At 50.0% G+C, this 26,332-nt stretch overlaps 1 long non-coding RNA gene, 1 other non-coding gene and 1 pseudogene across 2 annotated transcripts; 1 reads left to right on the forward strand and 2 right to left on the reverse strand.

Annotated features, from left to right (window-relative positions):
* Window positions 1-9: 9 nt before the first annotated feature.
* LOC121025697 (uncharacterized) lies at window positions 10-3,044 on the reverse strand. Its single transcript, XR_005788132.1, has 3 exons — window positions 713-3,044; window positions 546-635; window positions 10-252 (listed from the first exon to the last, which is right to left on the reverse strand). It is a non-coding gene; the product is annotated as an uncharacterized LOC121025697 (long non-coding RNA).
* A 1,313-nt stretch (window positions 3,045-4,357) lies between these two features.
* Window positions 4,358-4,464, reverse strand: LOC121027864 (U6 spliceosomal RNA). The gene has a single exon (XR_005788951.1). It is a non-coding gene; the product is annotated as a U6 spliceosomal RNA (small nuclear RNA).
* A 4,165-nt stretch (window positions 4,465-8,629) lies between these two features.
* LOC121025674 (epidermal growth factor-like protein 7) lies at window positions 8,630-10,808 on the forward strand (annotated as a pseudogene).
* Window positions 10,809-26,332: the final 15,524 nt, after the last annotated feature.

Raw genomic sequence — 26,332 nt, forward strand, 5'->3', positions numbered from 1 at the left:
GGGGGGGGGAGGCGCTGGGCGGGGCCGAGTGGGGTGGGGCCCGGCGCGCTGGGGCGGAGCTCCGCTTCCTCCCGGTCATGGGGTTCGGGGTAGCCATCTTGAGGAGCCACACATCCGACTGCTTTTCTCGGCCCCGTTTCCCAATTCTGTACCCCCTACCGCCTTCATCCTCGAGATGGGAGTTTTCGGTTCGCCTTTCCTCGCGGATAGGCTGATTGCCACTTCCAGCAAAAGATACTTAGGTTACTTCACCTGTAAAACCCGGACAGGGGTGGATCAGGTGGTGATTCCCAACTGGTCCACCTCGCAACAATTCTTCTGTCGTTTAAGTTAACAGCATTAATTAATAAAGAATATAGTCATTCATTAGGCATCTACAAAGTGGAAGCATTACTAGATAAGACAGACAGGGTGTCCTGTCCGCAAGGGATTTGCAGAATGAAGTCCGAATTCCTTAATCTAGCATTCAGTGCTCTCTGTGAGCTAATAAACTGTATTCCTAGGCCCACCTCCCATCCTATCCTCCTGGTAGCTTGGTTACTTACAATTGCGGAAGGAGGCCCAGCGTTTCTTTCCCCCTGGAGGTGTCTGTCCTCTGCTGTACGCAGGCTTCCTGGTGGGATGTGAGCATGCAACTACGACAGCGACAGGAACGATCAGTTAGGATGAGGTTCAGTCGCAAATGACAAAAGAAAAAAAAATAATAACTTACGATAGGAATTGATTTCTTTCTTCACAAAAAAGAAGTCCAAGGGTAGGCAGTTTTGAGCTGCTCTGCTACACTCAGCGCTTGGTTTCCAATCTTAGGTTTACCTCATTGCGCTCCACCTTTGGAAGCATGCAGGAGAGAGGGGGAAAAGTGCACCCTTTTCTTTTTAAGAGACTGCGCTGGAAGGCCCACGCATTTTTGCTGACATCTCATTGGCCAAAATAATGAGCTACGATGAGAAATGTCGCCTTTTAACTAGGCGCAATGTGCCTGGCTAAAAATAGAGGCTCTGTGATTGATAGAGAATGGTAGAATGAATACTGGAAGGTACCAGGTGTCTTTCTCATGGGTGGCATTTACAACCACGAGAAAGGTCCCCAGGAATAAGCCCTAAGAAACTTCAAAGTTTTGAGGTAAAACAGTGGAAGAGGAGCCAGCAAAGGAAACTGAGAAGCAGGGACTGTGAGAGGAGAAAAACCAGACAGGTGTGATGTCACAGACCCCAAGATGAAATGTTGCGATTGTCAATTGTGACAACTGCTGCTGAGAAGTCAGGAAAGAAGAGAGAAGTGACCAATACCGTAAGGAGGGGGCATGTTTCTCCTCAAGTAAGGAGGTTTGCTACTGGATGGCTAAAACAACAATGAATTTCTATATATTCGTCAGAATAGGCTAGGCTCTGCTATGGTAACAAAGAACCCGAATGGCTCAACGGCTTAACCCAACAAAGGTTTATTTTTGTCACTCATGCAAAGCCTGATATGGCTCAAGGTGCTCTCCAGCCTACCGATCCTCTACTCCACTGGGTAACTCAGAGATCCAGGTCACTTCTACAACCTCAATACAAGGCTTTCAGGATTGCCTCAGTAAGGGAAAGGTTGCTACATAGAAGGTAATGTACTGGCAATGAAAGACTTCAGCCTGGAAATGACCCTCATTACTTCCATTCAGACTATTAACCAGACCTTGTCACACAAGCTGAATCTAACGGCAAGGGAGGCTGGGAATTGTAGGGGGGAAGCCATGGACTATTTAGTAAGCCATATTATCAAAGCCACAGCTCCCTAGAGTTGTTTTTTACTCTGTCCTCAGTGCCAAATGTCCCGATCAGTGGCAGGGTCCCTTCAAGGAGGTGTGTGCCTGTGGTGGGGATGAAGGGTAGAGAAGAGGCTGCCTTGTTCCTTGGGTCAGATTGTGTCTGAAGGAGACAGGGACTCCTGATTCCAGGCAGACCCAGACGGCTTCTAGTTGTTTCTCCCCACACAGCTGTCAGAATCCAAGCTTGCTGAAAAGCTCAACACTGAATGTTTGCTTGTCTTGGCACTGGCGTCCAAACAAACTCTGCCTCAGCTCAAAGCTGCCACCATCAGTGCTTTGGCAGAAAGCTGACCTCTCATAAATGCCATTGAACTTTGCAATGGCCCATTGCTTTCCTACTGGGTTTTCTTCCCTCCTGGATCCATCACCCTTGAATCGAGGGACTAAAGCAATTCCTCCTACTTTTTTTTTTTTTTTTTTCCTGTGTCTCCACTTGGTGGAGACTGAGTAGTGACTCAGGGGGATGGCACGAGAGAAAGAAGGATTCTTACTCATTTTTCACTCATTCAGTAAACATTTATGATTCCTTGTGCTAGGCTGTTTGTCAGGCACTAGGATCATGGAGATGAAAAACAGAGCCTAATGAGGGTTGCAGACAGGAAAGCAGGTCATTGGGATACTAGGTGACAAAGACATGGACAGGCCAGAGGAGGGCAATGGCAAGCCTTGCTCGGGGTAGTCAGGGATGGCTTTCCGAGGAAGAGCCCTTTGAGCTGGGTCTCAAATGAGGAGTAGAGTAGGGAGTCGACACTTGTCAGTAGGGGAAAGGGCAGAGGGAGTCTGGAGGAAAGGCATAGGAGTACAAACACAGGATCAGTCTGACAAGTGTGGACAGCAGCGTGTGACAAGAGTGGAGAATGTCCGAAAGGATGCGAGAGAGAAGAGAGAATGGAAAGCCTCTGTGTTATGACTCCATTGGATGCAAGGAAGAGAAACCCAACATGAACTAGCTGATGCTAAAAGAGGAGGTTGACTCAGGCAATCCTTTGAGACAAGTACTACAGCAAAGGGGCCCAAGGACCCACTGCAGCCAGGGAACCACCTGCACTCCTCCATCATTCATCTTTGCTTCTCTGCCTGGAAGCTCCCCCCTCTCCTTCTCTTCCTCTTCCTCCTGCTTTTAACTGTGGTAAAGTATACATTACATAAAATCTACCATTTTTACCAATTTTTTTAGTGTTTATTTTTGAGAGAGAGAGCGAGCGAGCATGGTGGAGGGGAAGAGAGAGAGAGGGAGACAGAGGATCTGAAGGGGGCTTCAAGATGACAGCAGAGAGCCCAATGCGGGGCTCGGACTCTCATACCGTGAGATCATGACCTGAGCCAAAGTCGGACACTTAATGGACTAAGCCACCGAGCTGCCCTGCATTTTTACCAGTTTTATGTGTGCAGTTAGTGACATTAAATATGTTCACGTTGTTTGTGCAACTTTTGTTACCATGCATCTCCAGAACTTTTTTCTCTCTCAAACTGAAACCCTGTACCTATTAAACAGTAACCCTCTCATCTCCCTGCTGTGGCTTTTCAGACCACTTTCCTCTCTAGGCTGGAACTGTGCCCGACAGCAATCCCCAGCTCATGCCTTCTAGCTCCCTCACCAGAGAGATGAGAAATTCTCTTCCCTTTGTTCCAAATCCCCAAAATCCCGCAGGAGGATTCTGACTGACCAGGCTTGGTCACATGCTCACTCACACCCTTGATCATAGGGAATGGGATGCCATGATTGATAGCTCCCACCTGGACCATATGTTAGGCCAGGGGAAGAGCAATTCTTGTTTTCCGAAGAAGGGAGGGGCCAAAAGTGACCAGGTGAAATAGGAAACGTTCACCAGAGATAGGTTGGGGCCAGGTCACCAGAAGCCTTGAACACCAGGCCGAGGACCTCAGCTTTTATTCTGTTATGCAGCGGGGCATTGTGGGAACATTTTGATCAAGGAGAGCGATATGTACAATGAGGTTGGTCTGCAAAATCAGCTCTTTCTTGAGCCTCTATTTTTGAGCTTTCTCTTGCCTTTCAAGGTTGCTCTGAAAGGTAATTTTTATTCAGATGTCACCTGAATACCAACTGGGCCCCAGCTCCTTCCCCTGGCCTCAGAAGTGACCCCTACTTCTTATGACCCCTACTTTTGGCAGTCCAATCTGGGTCACCTCCTGTCTCCTGGGTTTCCTGGCCCTTCCTCCCCACCTGCTTCAATGAATGGCCTCTCCATTCCCCTAGACGTTCTCCTGCCCCTGACCTGTCCTCCAACCCCCCAAGTCCAGATAACCTTTAAAGTGTTTCTAGAACCTCTCTTGGCTTCAGGCCTCATTATTTCTCTTGCCTGGACTTTGGCCCCAGCTCCTCAGTTGGACTCTTTTGTAAAGCCACCAACTCATGCCAATCCCTTCTACAGTTCCCACTGTCAGCCTCATCTCCTTCCATGCCTCTTAGAATTGAGCTATTTGACCTTTTTTTCCTAAGTAATCTCTACACTCAACATGGGGCTGGAACTCACAACCTGGAGAGCAACAGCCACAGGCTCTACCGACTGAGCCGGCCAAGCGCCCCTTAAAAATATGGGAGGCTTCACGAATTTGTATGACATCCTTGTGCAAGGGGCCATCTAATCTTCTCTGTGCCGTTCCAATTTTAGTATATATGCTGCCAAAACAAGCACCATTTGGCCTTCTTGATGCTATCTAGGCATGCCCAGAATTACCAAGTTTTGCTTCCTTTGCAGATGCTGGTCCCTCTGCCTCTTACGCCCTTCTCGTCTCTCTTCACTTGGTGTAATGACACGCATACTTCCAGGCTCATTTCCATGGTCACAGCCCCCCTTTCTACAGTCAGCCCAACCACCCTCCCACCTTTGTGTCCCCAGGGCACGGTGTAGATAACTCTAGTATCACACCTATTACTAGGATGACCATATAATTTACTGTCCAAGCCCAGGACACTTTTGAGAACGAACGGGGACACTATTATTTTTTCTTACTTAATGTTTACTCATTTTTGAGAGAGAGAGTGCATGCACTCAGGGGCAGGGAGGGTCAGAGAGAGAGGGGAACGGAGGACCCGAATCAGACTCTGTGCTGACAGCAGAGAGCCTGATGTGGGGCTTGAACTCACAAACCACGAGATCATGACCTGAGCCAAAGTCAGATACTTAGCCAACCGAGCCTCCCAGGAGCCTCAGGAATGCTATTATTATTATTATTTTTTTATGTTTAATTATTTTTGAGAGAGACAGAGCGTGAGTGGGGGAGGGGCAGAGAGGAAGACAGAGAATCTGAAGCAGCCGCCGGGCTCTGAGATTTTAGCACAGAGCCTGACGTGGGGCTCCAACTCAAGAACCATGAGATCATGACCTGAGCCAAAGTCAGAAGCTCAACCAACTGAGCCACCCACGTGCCCCCAGGAATGCTGTTATTAATCAACTGCCCTGGTTCAATGGGTGTCAACTGGTCTCTTTCAGGCAAAGAAGGAGGTATAGTCGCCCACCCATACCTGGCATTGTTGTAAAACCTGGCACTTAACGTTTTCATTTGTCTTGTTCATGTCTCTTAGATAGTATTATTATCCCCCATTTTTAAGATGAAAGGATGGAGCCTTTGAGAGAGAGGAGATCTGTGGTCACATAGCCAGAAGGAGAGATTCCAAACCCTGGACTCTTCTGACTCCAGAGGTCATTATATACCACCACACCTGACCCCTCCAATACCAGAGTCTTATTGTTGTTTAGGTTGGTCATGTGTGGTCCCCCTAGATGAAAGGTAGAAATGGTGTCTTACTCGTCTTGTGCACTGGCCTAACATAGAGAAGGCCCCAGGGCACGTTTGTTACACAGATGACTTCTTGAGGATAGAACTGTGTGTCTCACCTTAAATTCTGTTGTCCCTTCCACGGCTAGTACCTAGCACGGGACTTGCATCTATTCATTTAATAAAAATTTATGAAGCACCTAGTGTGTGCCGGTACTGTGTTGGTGATACAGTGATGAGCAAAACGACAAGGTCCTTGTTCTCATGGAGCTTACTGTTCAACAGCAATCACACAAATAAACATAAACTGGGATAAATCCTAAGGGAAAATACCCGGTTCTGAGGTTTAAGAAATATTTTGGAGGTAAATTTAATAGGTTTCGGTCATAAATGTGATGGGGGATAGCAAGATGGACGTGGCTATTGGGTTTTTGCTTAAAACAGATGGCGAAACAAAGAAGGAGCAGTTCGGGAGAGACTGCGGTCGGTTTGGATGTGTGGGACTTGAGGTGTCTGTGGGATTTCTAAATTTTTTGTTTAATGTTTACTTATCATTTTTGAGAGAGAGACAAAACGTGAGCAGGGGAGGAGCAGACAGAGAGGAAGACACAAAATCCGAAGCAGGCTCTAGGCTCTGGGCTGTCAGCACAGAGCTTGACGCGGGGGATCGAATTCAGGAACCCCGAGACCATGACCTGAGCCCAAGTCGGAGGCTCAACCAACTGAGCAACCCAGGCACCCCCTTTAAAAAAATTTTTTTTTAATGTTTATTTATTATTTTAGAGAGAGAGACAAAGCGTGAGCAGGGGAGGAGCAGAGAGAAAGAGTGTCTGTGGGATTTCTATTTGAATCTTCCCCACTTCCAGCCAGGTTAACTGATTCGCCCAAAGCTGCAACATTGTGGCAAGTAACACAAACCTGCTTCAGCCAGTCCTCGCAAAGCTGGCCTCCAGGTAGCACGGTAGGAAAAGGGACAGATGGGGGAAGGCAGGAGAGACGCAGTGAAGGGATGTGTTCACTGAGACAATAATCAGACCTCCCAAGCTGCAGTGAGGATCTCGGCGAGAAGCCAGGGTCCTGGCAGCGGTTAACAGGACAGAGAGCCCGGGCCCCGCCCTACCCTGCTCGGCGCTGGGCCAGAGCATCCCCTGCGAGCCCGGACACGCAGGAGGGGCTGCTCCGTGCCTGGAAATCCGAGCAGCCGGGCAGGCAGGGCTGCGGAACCGCCAATCGGGCTGCGCCTGGTGGCGGCGCCACGTGACCGGCCTCCTTCCCCCACCCCCTTCTCCGGCCTTCCAGGGAAGACGGGCATCCCCGCCACCCCGCCGCCCCCGCCCCTCGCGTGCCGCAGCGGCGCGGGAGGGCGCGGAGGCGAGGGGCCGGGATTCCGCCGCAGTCCGCTGCGGCGCAGGGGAGGGGAGGGGGGGATAGACGAACGCGTTGCGGCCGCGGCGCCTGCAGTGTTTAGCGTCAAGGTCAGGCGTACCCGTTCCCGCGCAAGGCTGTCTCCAGAGTCCCTCCCTTGCCATCGTCCCAGCCATTCCCACCGCCGCTCCTGGCCGCAGCGTCCCGGGCCTTCCTGGATCACGGCCTCAGCCTCTCGCTGGGCTTTTTGGGGGGACATTCGGAGGGATGGGAGGGTTTCAGTCCATCCCGTTCACGAGCTGCCCAGCCCCTTTTCTCATATGCCCACCCCATGCTGTGTCCCTGCTCTAAACCCCACACTGGCTCCCAGTGTCCTGTAAGAGAGCATTAAGGCCCTACAGAACCAAGCCCCAGTTTAACCCTTTACAGCCCCCTAGCCCAGAGACCCAGTTCCTCCGGACCCCTTGCCCTTCCAGGAACAGTCACCGATTGCATACTTAAGTGACTACTGTTGCCGTATCTTCTGCCTAGGGTACCCTTTGCGAACCTAGCACATTTATAGACCCAATTTGATTGTAATAACGCAGTGGAGGGTGGAAACCGGTGCCGAAATGCCCTTTAACAAAGGTCACAAAGTTGAAAGCCTACAGGGATCAAGCAGGAGAAATAAGGCCAGTGGGTGACAGCACAAGAAAAACCTGTCTAAAGGGCAGAGACTCTGCTCTCCATTCAGGCCAACACGCTCCTTGGGAGGAATGTGGGTCCTACGATGACAGATATTACGAGTTTACATGAAATGCCACAAATCCAGATTTTCATGTGTAATCTTTGAATTTTTAAGTGTTGATTTGATTTCTTAAGAACATCCCTGCGGGCCAGTTGCAGCTCATAGATCCTCAGCATGTGACTTCCTGTCCTAGAGAAGAGGATGGCTTTGGTTGGGAAAACACTTTGAAAAACTGTTGAGGGTGAAAGTTTGTTCTTGAAGCTCTGAGACACAGCTGCTGTGGAGGCAACAAGAAAGTGGACTAGGATTTGAATTTTTTCCTAAAACGACACTGGATGCTTTAAGCTACCGAGCACTCAAGAGAATCTACCAGAAACTGGAGGACTGGGTCTTGAAAATGGGGGAGGTAGGTCTGCAGCCAGCAGCTAGCCAGGGTCACCCACCCACCACCATCAACTACCAGGAATGATTGCAAACATTTTTTCCCTTCCTGTGGGGGCTATGAGAAGGTGGGAAAGGCACCCTGTGGTGCTTTACTCATGGGGGTGTTGTGGGTGGCTGGGTGACGGAGAGATAGGAGGGAGAGCCAACCCTTCCAACCTCTATGGCTTCCCACGGTGGGATAATGCCCGGAATGGAAATTGGAGAGCTCCTTAGGAAGAGGGAATTGGAGACAATAGCCAAACTATGGCAGCTGTCCCAAGGCTGAAGGGCCGGGGACAATGGAAAAGGAAGCAGAAGAGAAGGCTGAGGCCATCTAGGGAACCAAGTTATTTTTAGTTCACCCTGAGGTTTTTTGTAACTATGATGTGATGCCCTTCTCTGTCTCCCATCCCTGGAAACCTTCAAAAAAGCCTCCTATACTCACTGAGGCTGCTTAGATTGGGGTGTTGTGGAAATAGTGGAGGGGGCCAAGTTTTACATCTATTTTGGTATAATGTTGACCAAAGACAGTACAGGCTGAAGCAGGCGCCGGGTCAGGAGAGATCAAGTGTCCCAGGAATTTGCAGTAATCTTGAAGAGGGTTTTCAAGTGGGTGCTTGGGCTCATCTTGTGAGGATCTCAAGGGGTCAGGCGGCCCCTGGCTCACCTCTAGGTTGCAATAATGAAGAACCAGCTACAATTCACCGAGTTCTTGCTTGTGCCCCTGTGCCACACATATGCATTATGTCTGTTATCTCTGCAGTGATTGTGTGAGAGAGTCATACTCTCCTATATGAGGCATTCCTCATAGTCCCCATTTTACAGATGAAGAAATCAAGGCCCAGAAAAGTGAAGGGACTTGCTCAAAGCCACAGAGATTTAAAAAAAAAAAAAGTGGACTGGACCTGCTCTCCAACTGATTGCCCCCCCCCCCAAAAAAAGAAATTGTCCTCTTGTCTGGGGTTTTCATGGGCAGCACTTGCCGTGCAGAGTTATAAGTACCGTTTTGCCTTGCATGCCTGTCCTTCTCGACTCATCTGTGAGGGGACAGGAGCCATGCTGCTAATTGACGTGCCTGGCACACAGTGGGTACTGAATACATAGTAAATCAGTTCATTTAAGGAAGGTCAAAAGCAGTGCCCTCAAGCCTCAAATCCCTGTGTCCTTGAGCCAGTCATACACCCTCTCTAGGCCTAGATGCCTTCTGTGGAATAGGAATTATATACAGACCTCACAGGATTATTGGTGGATTTACATGAGACCAAGTCATAGAATTTCTGGAAATTGCCATACAACCGGCAGCTGTTGCTGCTGCTAATGATGATGATGGTGGTGGTGACTGAGGAAGGAGCAGGGAAGGAAACCAAGATCCAGAAGTTCCAGCACTGCATCAGCTCAGACGGGAAATTCTCAGGAGGGCCTGCCAGTGTGCAATTTCCAAGACTGCTGTGTCTTTATACGTTCATCATTGTTGGGAGACCTACTATGTGCCAATGCTTGATCTCATTTCAATAAACACTCTGGTTTTCAGTGTGCTCTCGGCTGGAGCGGCCGCCCTGAGGAGAAGGCCATCCCACCTGCAAACATGGGGCATGTGTGACTCCAGGGAGCTACTTCTGCTGTGGTTCTCGGTGCTGGCAGTGGGTGGCACGGAGCATCTCTACCGGCCTGGCCGCAGGGTGTGTGCCATCGGGGCTCCCAAGGGCCCCGAGTCGAGACTTTTGTGTAGCAAATGTACCAACCCTTCCTCACCACCTGTGACAGTTCTGAGCCTGCAGCACCTACTGGACCATCTACAGGACTGCCTACTGCCGCGGCCCTGGGCCAACCTCCGCCGGGCTTCGCCATGCCTGCTGCCCTGGCTGGAAGAGGACCAGCAGTCTCCCCAGGGCCCATGGAGCAGCAATATGCCAGCCACTGTGGCAGAACGGGGGGAACTGTGTCCAGACAGGCTGCTGTCACCGCCCTGCAGGATGGCAGGGCGACACCTGCCAGACAGACGTGGATGAATGCAGTGCTGGAGGGGGCACCTGTCCCCCGTGGTGTGTCAACACCGTGGGTAGTTACTGCTGCCAGTGTCGGGAAGGGCACACCCCATCAGCAGATGGTGTGCTCTGCTTGCCCAAGAGGGGGACCCCCAGGGTAGCCCCGAACCCCACAACAGGAATGGACAGTGCGGTAGAGGAGGAGGTGCGGCGGCTTCGGTCAAGGGTGGATGTGCTGGAGCAGAAGCTGTAGCTGTTGCTGGCCCCACTGTACAGCCTAGCCTTGAGGGCCCTGGAGCACAGGCGGCCTGACCCCAGCAGCTTCCTGGCTCACTCCTTCCAGCAGCTGGACCGCATCGACCCTCTCTCTGAGTGAGCAGATCTCCTTCCTAGAGGAGCAGATGGGGTTCTGTTCCCGCAAGAAGGAGCTAGGACAGGCTTGGCCCAGGTCCCCGGCTCTGGCTACTGACAGCCCATGCCCACTGTGCTGGCCGGCACCGCTGCACCCCCACCAGTGGGCCCGTGGCTGAGGGAAGGTACAAAGGTCCCGTTGGGGGGCACCTCTGATCTGTGTCAGAATAAAATGACGGCTCAGGGGAAAATAAAGCTCTGTGTTATTAAGTACAGATACTCAGTTATTTTCATTTTACAAGTGAGAAAATGAGGTTAGAGAGATGATGTGACTTCCCCAAAGGGAGCACAGCTGGAAAGTGGCAGAGGCAGGATTTGAACTTGGATCTGTGTGGCTCCAACAGTCTTTCCTCTGTTCACCAGAACATTTATCAAGCATCAACTAGGTGCTATGCCTCCTGCAGGGGCAGGGGATACAGGTCAAGTTGGGGAGGCAGACAACTCAGCAGACACTCACAATTCAGCATGATCATCTCTCTGCTGGGGGGATGGAGGTGATAGAAGAGGGGCTGTTGCCTTAGCCTTGCCTTTCTCTGGCCCATGGACCCCTGAGGCACAAACTTGCCAAACGGCCTCTAAATCCCTCCACCCTAAAGTGAGGAGGAGGCACACCTTCATCCCTCCTCTCTGGGTAGAAGGGATTGTTGCAGTGGGGACCAGACAATAATCAACAGCCCTGTCCAAAAGAAATCCCCCCACAACCAGCCTCTCCTCTGTCTCTGTATCTCTGTGTCTGTGTCTGTTTCAGTTTCTCTCTCTCTCTCTCTCTCTAACACAAACACACTCCATGGTGACAAGAGGTAGGTGATGGGTTAATTCGGGTAGAACCAGTTTCTCCATCCTTCTGGCATGCCCTGTCTGGGTGGTCCTTGGCATTTGTTGCCTCCGCTCTAAATGCAAAGTGATAGGAAACTTGCATTTAAAACCCCGTGATACATGTATTAAAAAGAAATCAGGAAGAAAAGTTCGCCCAACCATCGATAGTGATTATCTCTGGGTAAAGTTACATGTAATCTCTATTTTCTTCTTTTTACTTATTTGCTTAAAACTTTTTTTTTTTGCCATGGACTATTTGTGTAATCAGTAAAAATAAAAATAAAATTATCCTCCATTTTAACAATTCTGTGTGGCCTCACAGGTGTGGGAGAGGGTCTGTTAGAAGCAACCTGACAAGGGGTTTTGCCCTGAGCACAGCCAGAGCTGAACAAGACAGCATAGAGGGCAGAGGGGAAGAAGTGAGAGGTCATCGAGGATTAAAAACAAGAACCACTGTTCCTGAGAGCTTGCTCTGAGCCTAGGTCCTTCCTGGCTCTTGATGTGCATAGCTCATTTAACTCTCAAAGCCAGATTAGGAGTTAAGCTGTCGTTTCACAGCTGAGGAAACCAAGGATCCATTTTATATGAAAAGAAACCAAGATTCAGAGAGGTTCCATTCCTTGCCCAGGGACACACGGCTAGAAAGTGATAGAGGCAGGATTTGAACACAGATCTGTGTATTTTTAATTCTGGACTTAGAGGCCACTGCAAGCCCTCCCAATGGCATAGTGCTTTCATATTCCCAGCGCTTCACACGCGCGCACACACACACTCACATGTGCTCCCACATCCATGCTAGTACTGTGCAGAGAAGCAGGTGAATTGAAGATCATTGTCCCATTTTCCATGTGAGAAAATTAAGGACAGAGAGGGGGCTTGCTCATTGTAGTCAGCTGAGAAGTGGGTGCACTCCTAGAAGCCAGGCCTCCTTTCTCTTTTCTGGCAGTCCTCCTCCTCCTCCTACTACCTTTTGCCAATTGCGGAGGCTTCCTTCTGGAAACAAATGACTCAAGGTAAATTGCTGACTGGACTTCCCCTTTCTTAAAACACAGGAAGCCTATGTTGTTTGCACTTGTGGGAGAACAATTTCAGGTCAGTTACAAAGTGGGTGGGGCCACATAGAGGATTGGGTCCTGCAGGGGCCTGTCTCCCTGCTACCTGAGCTGGCAAGAGATGTGGGGGGTTTTTCTTTCCTGGGGCTCATGTCAGTGTGTCTGCCAAAATTAGGTCTAAAGTTCCATCCCAAAAAGCTGACTGAACTATTATGGAATTTAGAAAAATGAGCCCAGTGGGTGCCTGAGTGACTCAGTCAGTTAGGTGTCGGACCTGGGCTCAGGTCATGATCTCATGGTTGGAGCCCTGTATGGGGCTCTCTGCTGTCAGCATGGAGCCCACTTCAGATCCTCTGTTCCCCTCTCTCTCTGCCCCTCCCCTGCTCTCTCCCTAAAAAATAAATAAACATTAAAAAAAAAAAAAAAAAGGAAAAGGAAAATGACCCAGGAGGAGAGGGGAGCATTAATAATAATAATAATAATAATAATGGTGATTATGATGATAGCTCAGGTTCATGGTACATTGACCTTTGTACCAGGCACTCTGCTAAGTGACTGACACATGTGAACTCACTTGAGCCTCATAACAGCCCTAGAAAGAAGATTCTATAGTTTTGGAACAAAAACCAAAACAAAAAAATTCGATTCAAATCACAGCCATGCTGCCTCCCAGCTGCGTGACCTCGGGGGTGTTATTTACATTCATTCAACAAATATTTTTGAGCACCTACACTCACTACACTATGTGCCACACACCATTCAGTGAACGGAAGAAGGATCCCTGCTCTCTTAGTGCTTATATTCTACAAGGGGAAGCAGATAAACTGTAAACACAGTTAAGTTTTGTTAGAACATATAAGGGCTAAGTACCGTTAGCCTAAGTGCAGATGGGTGTAGGGGTGGAGAGGCGATTCAATGTTAAACAGTGGTGTCAGGGACCTCACTGAGAAGATGGTATTTATGTAAAGCGTTAAGGAGGTGAGGGAGTTAGCCATGTAGATAACCAGGGACAATCTTTTCTAAGCAGAAGCCACGGCCGATGCAAAAGCTCTAAGTGTGCCTGGTGGTTTCAAAGAGCAGCATGAAGGCCAACACGGCTGGAACAGAAGGAGCCAGGGAGAGAGTCCTCATACCCCCAATAATGCCCCAGTCATTCTTCCTCATACCATGCTTTGTGTGTCCTTCGTCTCTTTTTTTTTTTTTAATAAAATTTTTTTTTTCAACGTTTATTTATTTTTGGGACAGAGAGAGACAGAGCATGAACAGGGGAGGGGCAGAGAGAGGGAGACACAGAATCGGAAACAGGCTCCAGGCTCTGAGCCATCAGCCCAGAGCCTGATGCGGGGCTCGAACTCACGGACCGCGAGATTGTGACCTGGCTGAAGCCGGATGCTTAACCGACTGCGCCACCCAGGCGCCCCTCTTTTTTTAAAGTTTATTTTGAGAGAGAGAGAGAGAGAGAGAGAGAGAGCACAAGTGGGGGGCGAGGGAGCGGCAGAGCGAGAGGGAGAGAGAATCTCAAGCAGGTTTCGCACTGTCAGCGTGGAGCCCGACCTGGGGCTCGAACTCACAAACTGTGAGATCATGACCTGAGCTGAAACAAAGAGATGCTTAACTGACTGAGCCACCCAGGCACCCCCATCATCTCTCATCATAATTTGTGATTGTTTTATTTATTTGGGCGTTTGCCTACTTCTTGTTTCCTCACTAGCGCTAAGCTCCTTATAAGCAGAGGACGTGTTAGTCTTGTTCAGTGCTCATCACAGAGAACATAGAAAGTGCTTAATTCTAGCTGAGTTAATGAGTTAAATCCATTCATCCATCCATCTAGTCATATTTATGACAGAAGCTCCCCATCACGTATAACACTATTTCTCGGGATACCTCACTCTGAGTTCCAGTTCAGAACAGTAGGGCAGAGGTAATAGTTAAGAGCATAGGCTCTGGAGCTGGGCTGCATGGCCATTCCAGGTTTCACTACTTACTAGCTGGGTGATCTCAGGCAAGTTAGGGAAGTCTCCTTGTGCCTCAGTTTCCAAACCTGGAAACTGGCATCATAATAGTATCTCTCCCCAAGACTTGTAAGCAGTACCAGGTGCTTGGTGCTCATATATGTGTTGGATATTGGTGTTCTCCTTCTTTCCTCCTGTACCAGATCCCCAAAGGAAAGTGAGAAGCGCACGGGGTGCCCGCAGCATCCCTCGTGCATGCTGCCATATCTGTGCTCTCTCTACTGAGGCAGCATTCAGTGGAGTAGCATTCAAGCAATGGTTCCTTGCTGTATAGCCTCCCAGAGTGATTCTCTGGCCCTTTTCTGCCTGACAGTCTAGAGTGGACTCTTGCTTATAACCGAGCAAGCTAACTGCTACAGACATCAATATTGAGTACCTACTTCTATGCCTGGTACTTTACCTTTCTTATTTCATTCACTCCTTATACAGACCTGAGAGGTAGTTATTAATAATCCTATTTTGCAGATGAGAGAACCAACTCAGAGAGGCGAAGTGACTTGACTAAGGTTGCGTAGCCAACGAGTGGCAGAGCCAGGGCTCACGTGGGACTCCACGCTGCTCTCTCTCCACATTGCTCTGGCACGATTTTCTCCTCCAGCACTTGCTGCTGTCTGTGAAGACAGCCCACAGCTCAGCTCTGCCTAGACAAGAAGGAATGATGGGAGTCTGTCCCTAAGCCAGAAAGATAGACAGGTCTGGGCTGCCTGGGAGGAGTCCCAGTACCTGGAGGGGGACTATTTCTTGCCTGGGTCTGTGCTTCAACGGAGAAGCCCTCCTCCCTGTTGCCCTGAAAGCCAGAAACATTTGGTCTCTGAGGTCTGAGCCCAACTGTCACTGGGTGGCCTGATTCCCATGGAAATGTGGAGAAGGAAAACATCTGGACCTGCTGCAGTTGCCAGGCAACAACTAGCTACTCCCTCACTCTGACAGTCAAGGAGGCTGCCTTGATGCTGTCAGAGATTCTTGGATCTGATGCCTGGAGACCTTGATTCTGGTTCTGACTTGCAGGGCAAGTCCCTGCCCCTCTCTGGGACTCCGTTTCCCATCCCTTGTTTAAAGAGCGGTCAGACTGTGTTAGCCACAGTATGAGTAGACACTAGATAGCTGGAATCAGTGATGGCAGGGCCAGTCATGGGTGAGAGCAGTGTCTGTCCTGTGCTAGCCTGCCCTGGCTCTGGTTACCAGCCGGGGGCAAGGGATGTTTCCTTTCTCCCCGCCCTCCCCCGCCGCAAGCAAATTCAGGCCAGCCAGACTCCATCCCAGGCCCACTCTAGCAGCTCAGTCTGGGAACCATCTTTGGACTCGCAAGTTAGGCAGAGTCAGTGAAGCTACCGCCTACCCAGAGTAGGGAGTTTCCTCCGTTCCTGCCAAAATGAAGCCACCCAGCTCTGGGTGTTTCCCTGAACACCCATCAGAGGACCTTCTGATGCTGTTTGCAGAGATTGCATGGATGGTAAACCCTGAGGGTGGTGTGTTTTGCAGCCATCAGCAGAGTCAACACGTTCCATTTCACAACCATTACAAAAAATGACAGCAATTGCCGAGCCCAGCAACACATGCTTTATGTCGGTGATCTCATTTAATCCTCATGCAGTCCAGGGGGATGGGAACAAAGGCCTGTGTTTTACAGATGAAGAAATGGAGCTTCAGAGAGGTGAAATGACTTGCCTAAGTTCCCAGTAAATGACGGAGTCGGGACTCACGCTCTGAGCCAGTGCCATGGTCTGGGGGTTCAAATCACAGTCCCTCTGGGGGAGGGAGCAGGAAAGGCTCAGCCTGCCCCAAGCCCCACTTTATAGATGGACAAATCAAGGCCCACAGGTCTGGACTGGCGACTGGCCCAAGGTCACATAGCAAGCCAATATGAGAGCAGATTCTAGGAACACTTTCGCCAAAGCTTCACCTCACCATTCCAGAAAACAGAAAGTGCCCTAGGCATAAACAACAAATCCCATCTTAAGGAATCCCCAGCATTTCCTAGGAAGTAGAACAGTGCCTGGGTTTGAAAGACCAGGATATCCTGAGGTTTCAAGGTTAGGGCTGAGCGTCCTAGCGTTCCTCTAGGCAGCAAGGCGGCTGGCCATGTTGTGTCACTCTTTGGGGCCTACCGTGGAGGTGTCATCTCTAATCACTCGCTGTGGTGGTTTGTGTGCCCAGGACGTTCTCCCTCTCAGCTGCCTTGGCTGGTTAATGCCCACCTGCCCTTCAGATGTCAGTTTAATGTAACTTCCTCTGGGAAGGGCTCTGTGAACCCCCACGGTCTCCTAACCATAGAGTCTAGTGAGTCTTCTCTTTTCCATAATTGTACTGACACCAGTTTGCCCTGTGGACTCGCACCAGAGGCACAGTTAACTAACACCAACTTCAGAACTCACCTTCCAGCCACTGACCTCCAGGTGCATCTCCAGAATTTGATATTATCCCCACAAAAGCAAACTAAACTTTTTTTGAGAGAGAGAGAATGAGCAGGGAGGGGCAGAGAGAGAGGGAGACACAGAATCCGAAGCAGGTTCCAGGCTCTGAGCTGTCAGTACAGAGCCTGGTGCGGGGCTCGAACCCACAAACCATGAAATGACCTGCGCTGAAGGCGGACGCTTAACCAACTGAGCCACCCAGGTGCCCCACAAACTAATCTTTTAACACACACTAGGATGATGAAGCTTAATAGAAAAACAGATTGGAATCATCCCTGCTGCTGCCAGGAGCACTCCTGAATTCTCTGCTCCACCTCAATTCGTCCCTAAAGGTAGAGTTTTTTTCTTAAGGGGAGAGAAGCATTAATGTCCCAATATCTCAAGATGGCTTTAATTACCTCTTTCAGCCCAGGTCTCAGACCCAAGTATGCAAAAGATTCAGTGTGCATTATAGGCACTTTAAGGGCTTTTAAATATAATTTTGAATGCTATGCCCTTTCCACCTGACGGCTGACTTTATAGAGGTAAACCTCCTTCAGAGACAACCCTCACCATGTGAGAGGGTATTGGATTTCTAACCCCCTCTCCCACTCCTAGACCAGAAACCCCACGAGGATCTATTTGGGTCCATTTCTCTGTACCCATATCCAGCACCATGCTGGGCACAGTCAAGGGAATGAATCACATTTGCTCACTTGTGGAAATAAGACCAGCAGTGGTCTGTGTGGGGACTATAGATGCTCCCCAAGGCTGGAAGCCACTTAAACATCAATTTGCACTCGCTCCCCTGCATACATAAGGCCAGCAGCAGTGTGAGTGTGAATGTGTGTGGATTTGTGCGGAAACTTATGCAAAAACCAGAGGCAATTATGTTGGAATCAATTTCCTATTGCTTCAGTAACAAACTACCATAAATTGAGTGGCTTAAAACAATGACAGTTTCACTGTCTTACAGGTGGAGGTCGGAAGTCCAAAACGGGTCGTACAGGGTCTATAATCAAGGTGATGGCAGAGCTTTGCATTTCTTCTGGAGACCCTTAGGAAGAATCTGTTTTCTGGGCTGTTGAGCTTCTAGAGCTGCATTCCTTGGCTCTGGCCCTTCCTCCATCATCAAAGCCAGCAGCACAGCACCTTCAGACCTCTCTCTCTCTCTGTGCTGGTCTCCACACATTGCCTTCTCTCTCACAAGGGCCCTGTGATTACAACGGCCCCACCCTGATAATCCAGGGTGGTCTCCCCATTTTCAAGATCCTTAATTTAACCACATCTGCAAAGTCACTTTTGCCATATAAGGTCATGTTCACAGGTTCTGGGGATTAGGATCTGATATCTTTGGTTGGCCGTTATTCAGCCTGACTTGCTCCATTGAGCAAGACACTCAACACATGTTTGGTGAATTGCATCATAAGAAAGGGAAGAATACTGCTCCAGCAGAGAGCCCACACATGAGATCCTAGATCCCCACCTCCCCCAAGGCTTTGCTGTTGTTCTGCCCCCAGAATACTGGTAACTCCTGCTCCAGCCTCTTCCAGGCATCACAATTTTTATTCTTATTTTATATCATGAATAAACGGTTTATAAGTTTGTTACCAAACGACAGAATCTCGATTTCTATTTATCAATGAATTGAACAGAAGAACTGTTTCGGTTAAGCATGAACTTATCTGGAATCTGGAAGGCCGGGATTCAAACCTAGGCTTTGCCACTTGCTAGCTGTCAACAATAATTTTAGGGGTGCCCGGGTGGCTCAGTTGGTTGAGTGTCCGACTTGGGCTCAGGTCAGGATCTTGCAGTTCATGGGTTCGAGCCCTACATCGGGCTCTGTGCTGACAGCTCAGAGCCTGGAACCTGCTTTGGATTCTGTGTCTCCCTCTCTGCCCTTTCCCTCCTCGTGATCTGTCTCTCACAAAAACAAACAAACAAAACAAACATAAAAAAAAAAACCACCCCAAAACCCCAGTAATTTTACCTCTGGGAGAAGACTCAGATGATATACATTGTTTTGCTTGTTTTTTGATCTGTAAAATGGGTATAATAACAGAACCTCCATTGTAAGGTAGTTGTGACAAATAAGATAATGTATAATGTAATGTGGTTTTCAAAGTGTGGTTCCAAGACCAGCTCCATTAATATTACCTGTCAGTTAGACCCACCCCTGATATATGGAATCAGAGACTCTTCAAATGGGGCCCGGAAATCTATGTTGCAACATTCCTTCCAGAGAATTCTAGTGTAGCTCAAGCTTGAAAGCCATTTATATATATGCCTTTATGCCTTGCCTATATATATGCCTATATATAATTATATTATGTACTGTATAACATACCATATGTTAATAGATACACTTAACATAGTTAATATGCTATATATTGTATCACATATAATGTGCTAGGTGTAAGGAGCCTGGCATACAATAAGCACTCAACAAATGGTTCTCGTTATTGGTTTTTGCTTTTTTAAAATGTTTATTTATTTTTGAGAGAGAGAGAGAGCATGAGTGGCAGAGGGGCAGAGAGAGAGGAAGACACAAAATCCAAAGCAGGCTCCAGGCTCTGAGCTGTCAGCACAGGGCCCGACGTGGGGCTCAAACCCATGAACCGTGAGATCATGACCTGAGCCAAGGTCAGAAGCTTAACTGACTGAGCCACCCAGTGCTTACTATTGATAGTTCCAGCACGTTCCCTCTGAGATGTTGAGTTGGGCATGTATCCCTCCCCCTTCATATCCTACAAACACTGTACGTGTTAGGGAGGTCTCCTAATGCAACCTATCACCCACACAGCTGCCCTACAATGAGGCGGTCTTCCCACCTGTCCTTGCTCACTATTTCTCCAGACAGGTTAAGCCGCCTGGTCAAGCCCTTCCCATACCTGCATACCCACTGTGCACGTGCCGTAGAGACCTTCCTCCGGGTGTCTCTTCTCCAAGGTACCCCTCAGCGGTGCTTAGGGACTCTCTAGCAAGTCTGAGCCTCAGATGAGGGTGCAGGGGAAGTTTCCTACTCCCATATGGGACCTATGTTTCTACTTGTCTGTCTAGCTTTGGCAGTTACTTCACCCTGCTGACTCACTCTGCTCTGAGGTTGACCAAAACCCCCAGGCCTTTTTCTTAGGAACTGCCTGAGGTCTGGTTGGTTGGGTCACCCCAGTCCTTGACACGTGCAGTTTATTTCTTTTCTTTTTTTATTTTTAAATTTTATTTATTTAATTTTTTTTAATGTTTATTTATTTTTGAGAAGAGACAGAGAGCAGGGGAGGAGCAGAGAGAGACGGAGACCCAGAATCCAAAGCAGGCTCCAGGCTCTGTGCTGACAGCACAGATGTGGGGCTCGAACTCATGAAGCATGAGATCGTGACCTGAGCCGAAGTCAGACGCTTAACCGACTGAGCCACCCAGGTGCCCCACGTGCAGTTTATTTCTTAAAAATAACATTTACTTTTGAATGACAAGAGTAATACATCCTTGAGGCAGTAATTTAGGAAAGAGAAAGGGGAAAAAAAATCACTGGTGATGGTCATTTTTATATGGACTGATTTAAAAAAAAATTTTTTTTTATGTTTATTTATTCTTGAGACAGAGACAGAGCATGAACAGGGGAGGGGCAGAGAAAGAGGGAGACATAGAATCTGAAACAGGCTCCAGGCACTGAGCTGTCAGCACAGAGCCCGACGTGGGGCTTGAACCCACGAACTGTGAGGTCATGACCTGAGCCAAAGTCAGATGCTTAACTGACTGAGCCACCCAGACGCCCCAAATATGGACTGGTTTTTTAAAATGATCCTATATTTTTGCAATCAAGAAAAAAAAAAACCCACACTTAAGCAACTTTCATTTCTGGGGGAAGAAAAAGAATTGGAGAAAACAAAACTAGTGTACCTGGGGATAATTGTGAATTATAGCATATATAGATATGTCTATATATGCTAGAAATATATAATCCAAACGTATGTCAGTGTATAACAATGCCAACTCATCTCCCAGAGACTACCATTGCTAGTATTTGGGGCATAGCCTCCAGGACTTTACAGTTAACATCCTGTATGTTTATACTTAAATTTAGGTCTAAACTTAGCATTGGATTTGGAGATAGACCTGGTTCAAATTTTGGCTCCTGTATTTATTGGTTGTTTCACTTTGGACAATTTATTAAACCTCTTAGAGTCTCAGCTTCCTTGTCTGTAAGATGGAGGTATTAATATCTATCCTCCAGGATTGTGGTCAACATGAAAATTAATGGAAATAAAGCATACAGTAAGAGCCTGCAAAGAGCTTATATTGGGGTTGTTACTATTATTAACTGTTCACCTGGCCAACTGCTGTTCCCTTCCAGATCCAGGTCAGTTGCCTCTTTCCTTTCTAGTCTTCCCCCGGCAGCTCCCATACCTCCCACTCCCTTTGTCTTGTGGCTGTCCGGCGACCATCCTTCTGCTATAGCGTCAGACACACAATGCTGTACTCCCTATACTCTTCAACTCCTCCAGGGCAGAGACTATGTTCGCCTTGTTCATTTCTGTGTCCCTAGGGCAGGGTCCGGCAGAAGGCATGCCCCAGAGTCGCTGTCAGGATACATCAAATGAGAGAATTAGAAGGGGCTGGATAAAGGGCACCTGGGTGGCTCAGTCTGTTGAGCATGGGACTCCTGGTTTTGTCTCAGGTCACGATCCCACAGTCCCTGAATCGAGCCCCACCTCGGGCTCTGCGCTGAGCATGGAGTCTGCTTAAGATTCTCTCTCTCTCTCTCTCTCTCTCTCTCTCTCTCTCTCTCTCTCTCGGCGACTGGGTGGCACAGTTGGTTAAGCGCACCCAGTCGGTTAAGCGCCTGATTCTGGCTCAGGTCATGATCTCACTGCACATGAGTTCATGAGTTCGAGCTGGGGTCAGGCTCCGCACTGTCAGTTCCCCTGCTTCGGGGTTCGGTGTTTCCCTGTCTCTCTGCCCCTCCCCTGCTCACACACACACACACACACTCTCTCTCTCTCAAAAATAAACATTATGATTCTCTCTCTCTCCCTCTACCCTTCTCCCCCGGCTCATGCTCTCTCTCTCTCTCTCTCAAATTCAATTAAAAAACAAAGAATTAAAAAAAAAAAAAAAAAAAGAAGGGGATGGATAAGAATGTTAGAGAATGGATGAATAAACATGGGGAGACCAAACGCGTGAATGGAAGAAGGTATGAATGAGTCAGGAGCCAGTAGGCGTCGTCCAGCAGCCCAACCCTCTTTTCTCGCAGGGGGAGCGAAACCCCTTCTCTTGGGTGGGTCCTTCAGGTGGGGCGCGGGGCTCCTGCCTGGCCCCGGCTGCGGCGACACCCTGCCCCTCACAGCGGGAGCGTCTCTGGGGGCGGGGCCTTTCGAGATGGGGGGGGGCGGGTGTCGAGGGGGGGCCAGCCGGGGCTGGGGGAGGCGGGGCCGGAATCTGTGCACCCACACAGCCAAACCCGTTCCGGCACACGCAGCTCCCACACTCTGCGGCCCCACCCGAGGCGTGCGCTCTGGAGGAGCCCCAGCCTAGAGGGCTGAGAAACTGAGGCTTTAGGGGTGGGTGGGTGGGAGGCTGCAGTCGGGCCAAGTCTGCCCCAGCCAGCCAGTTCACTTGCTGTGGAACCTTCGCCGACGCAGGTCTCCGTTCCCGCACCCGTTTCCCCATCCCGGGAAACCCTTCCCGCTTTGGCGTGATTAAGTCTTTTAACTCCCAGGCAACCTCCCTCCAAAAAAATCTCCGAATGCGAAAGCAAAATCGAAACCTGATACCTGACACCACTGAGTAGATAGACCCTTAGGAGGAGCGGAGAGCTGAGTCTGACGCGGGGGGAAAAGAGCTGCCTTGCCCCTGGCTCCTTCCCTGCCTTCAATTTCCTTATTTGTAAGCCGGCGACTGTCCACCGTAACCGTGCCACGCCCCCAGGACCGCAGTGAGGACCCAGGGCGCGGTTGCCTGTAAACTGCTTGCAAGCGGTGGGAGCCGGTTACTCTCACTCTCGGAGGCCCAACCCTTCCTGAGGCCAGCACCCCGCCCCTTGCCCCCCAACCCTTGAATTGTGGCGAGGCGGGGTAAGAGGGCCCCCGGGGACATTCCTGAGCTGGTGTGCCCGCCACACCAAGAAGCTAGTGTGCGTCCTCCGTGCTGGCCTCAGGCCTACCGAGAAGGGAGTTTTTAGAGAAGGAAATGCTTGTGGTGAGACGGGGTGGTGGCGCAACTTCGCGGGGATGGGCTGAAAAAGCTCCCCGAGCTGGGTGCGTTCTTGTGGAGGGCGCTGTGACCCCAGCCGGCCCCCACCGCGGTCAGAAAGTACCAGGTGTTCCCCCGGTGCTTCATGGGGCGGCAGCAAAGCCTCAGCGTGAGGAGCCGCAGCCCAGCCCACTCGCCTTCTCTGGGCCTCACAGCCTCTCTCTCTTCAGAGCAGTTTCCCAGGGTCTCCTAGAGGCTGGCCCACTAGCCACGCCTGTATTGTGCTCCTCCAAAGGCGGCCCAGGGAAATGGCCTTGGGAGTTAGATCCGGGCTTGTGCGGTGACATGGGAGGTTGTTTCCCCTCTCTGGATCTCAGTGCCGAGCGACAGTGGGTTGTATCTGGTTCTGCAGTGGCGTGATCGTGAAACCAAGATCCTGTGGCCAAGTATTTTTGTCAACTCTGGGGTTGGGGACAGTAGAAAGGCCCAGCCCCGTGGACAGATGAAAAGACACCCAGGATAGTTGGAGGGCTTGATCACTATTCACTGAACAGCGTGGAGAAGACCTGGCCTTCCTGTGTTTCTACTTCCTCATCAGCAGAACGGGGACATTCCCTTTTAGGTCTCTCGTTCCTTCTCTATAAAACAGGAGGGGGATGGGCTCCAAGCATCTTGGGTACTGTGATTCTGCTTCCTAGCTGTGACCCTGGGCAAGCCACTTCACCTCCCCATCTTAGAAACGTCTTTATTTCGGGATGCCTGGGTGTCTCAGTCGGTTAAGTGTCCAGCTTCAGCTCAGGTCATGATCTCACAGCTTATGGGTTCTAGCCCCTTGTCTGGCTCTGTGCTGACAGCTCGGAGCCTTGGAGCCTGCTTAGGGTTCTGTGTCTCCCTTTCTCTCTGCCCCTCCCTCGCTCACAGTCTGTCTCTGGCTCTCAAAAATAAATAAAACATTAATGTTTATTTTATTTTTGAGACAGAGAGAGACAGAGCATGAACGGGGGAGGGGCAGAGAGAGAGGGAGACACAGAATCGGAAGCAGGCTCCAGGCTCTGAGCCATCAGCCCAGAGCCCGACGCGGGGCTCGAACTCACGGACTGCGAGATCGTGACCTGAGCCTAAGTCGGACGCTTAACCGACTGAGCCACCCAGGAGCCCCATAAATAAAACATTAAAGAAAAAAAAAAAAAGAAGAAACGTTTTAGTTTCTCCTTCTGCTAATGGGCTGTTTAGCCCTCCCCCCTCTCAGGGTTACTGAGTTCAATGGGGTGAACAGGACAGATAGAGGCACAGCCCAACTTCATCTCCCCCCACCTCCTTTACAGCCGTTGTAAAGCACACTTTGAATCTGGGGTGTGCTGTTCCCATGGTGCTGGCTGGAAGTGACTTTTGGGATCCATGCCCCTGAAAGACCTCCAGGGGTTCTCTGCCCAGATGGGATCAAGCACCAACCTCAGGCTCCATTCAAAACCCTCTCCCGCTCAGATCTAATTCTCATCACTCTTCAACATACACCAATAACTTCCTCAAGCAAACCTTCCTCCCCCAGCCCTTTACTTGTGATTTCAGGGTCCCAACTGTATTTGTTATCAAGATCTGCTCTTCTGACTGTTCTCGAAATTAGACAAGGCTATCCCCACATACCCGGGAGCGGAAGCCTGGAACCTGGGGCATATTATCCTCCTTTTCCTCACCACCACATTTATACCAGCCCACATCATAAAGACTCTGTTCTCTGGGAGTCCATCCTATGTACCCTGGGACCTTGTGGAACATGTGGGGACATTACTGAATAGGCACACACCTTCCCTATGCTGGGCCCTGTGCTGCCATTGGAGGCACGGAGGTAGGTCACTCTATCCTTAGGGCCCCCTGGCTGGTGGGGAGAGGGTCACATAACCACACTCCTGGACTCAACTATTCAATTTCTTTACATTTTAAGCCCCCTACCCAGTAGAACATAGTGAGGCCTACAAACATGGGTCGAAGAGAACCGGACTGGCTGCGTGACCCTGGGGAAGCCTTCTCCCTTTCTGGACCTGTGTTTTGTCATTTGCTTAACGGTGTGGAATTGATTCGAAAAAAGCATGGCTGGGGGCTTTTCTAGTTCCAACAATCTTGGAAGCAACAACTCTCCGGGCCAGGCCATAGGAGGACGAGAGAGACAGAGGTGGGCTGCTCAGATGCCTGACTGAGGAGGCTTTCCCTGCTCCTGCCAGGCATTTTCTTGGAGGCCCCGCTCCCTTGCCCTCACCTCTCCTCCCAAGGTGGTGTAAAGCCGTTGTAAAGCTTGGCCTACAACAGAGAAGCTGCTGGTTGGTTCCTCCCGAAGCCCTGCTGGTCTATCTGACTGGCCCACAGCCCACCCTGGCTGGTGACTGTCTGCTTCTCTCCAGCTGGCATGGGGCTGGAGCCCAGGCTAGGAAAGGAGAGCCTGGGTCTCTCTGTGCCCAGTGCCTGCTGCAGCAGAGTGTTCATAAGTCCCAGGCCTGGGTTCGAACCCCAGCCCTGCCACTTTTTAGCCATGAGGCTGCTATAGTTAATTTTATGTGTCAACTTGACTGGCTCACAGGGAACCCAGGCTTGGACTGGCCCTATGCGAATACAGAGGCTTTGGGCAGTTTGCTGGCTCACTCTGAGCCTCTGTTTTGAAATCTGTAAAAAATGGAAGCCATGATTCCGTGCACAAGTACCACTCCTTCCTCTAGAAGTCCCACTGTTTGTGGAGAACAGCTCCGAATCTTCTTTGCAAGCATGTCCACGCTCTCCCCCACCCTGCCCTGGGTTGCCTTGCCAAGACGCGTGTCCCCACCACCGACTGGAAGCGCTAGCCGGACACCGTTCCCTTTCCACCCCGTCTTTGCACCAGCTGCTGCTCCCTCCTGTGGAACACATGCCTTGTCTCATCTTTTATCTACCTGCTAAACTCTCACACATCCCTCAGGGGCCATCTCTGAGGCATCCTCTCAGGGCCTTCCCTGACTCCCTTAGGAGTTGTCTCGCGGTGCCTGGCACACCTCTGGGCTGTCGCATTATTCGTGCCATGTTGGGGTTGTGGGTCTGCGTGTCTGTCTCCCCAGACTGTGAGCTTCTTGTCTCCGTGCATGAAAGGGTGGCTTCCCTTTGAGTCGCTGCAGTGTTTTTCAGTTTATGAAGTACTTTTATAGATGCACGATTTCACTTAAACTCACAGCAACATGGGGAAGGAGGCAGAGCCAGGATAAGAGCCCCCAGTTCATTCCCAGACAGGGCTTTTTCAGAAAGGAAAACTTGGATGGGGGCGGGTGTGGGGGGAGAGCAGGGGTTGGTTCTCTGGCTTCTCAGGCTTGCAGCTCAGCACGGGCTAGCAAGGCAAGGCTGGGTTGGACTGGGGAGGGTGGGCTAGCAGAGGGTACAAGGGCAGATAGAGAC

Source organism: Herpailurus yagouaroundi, unplaced genomic scaffold (genome assembly GCF_014898765.1).
Source record: "Herpailurus yagouaroundi ecotype Mexico unplaced genomic scaffold, PumYag 77, whole genome shotgun sequence".
Lineage (NCBI taxonomy): Eukaryota > Metazoa > Chordata > Mammalia > Carnivora > Felidae > Herpailurus > Herpailurus yagouaroundi.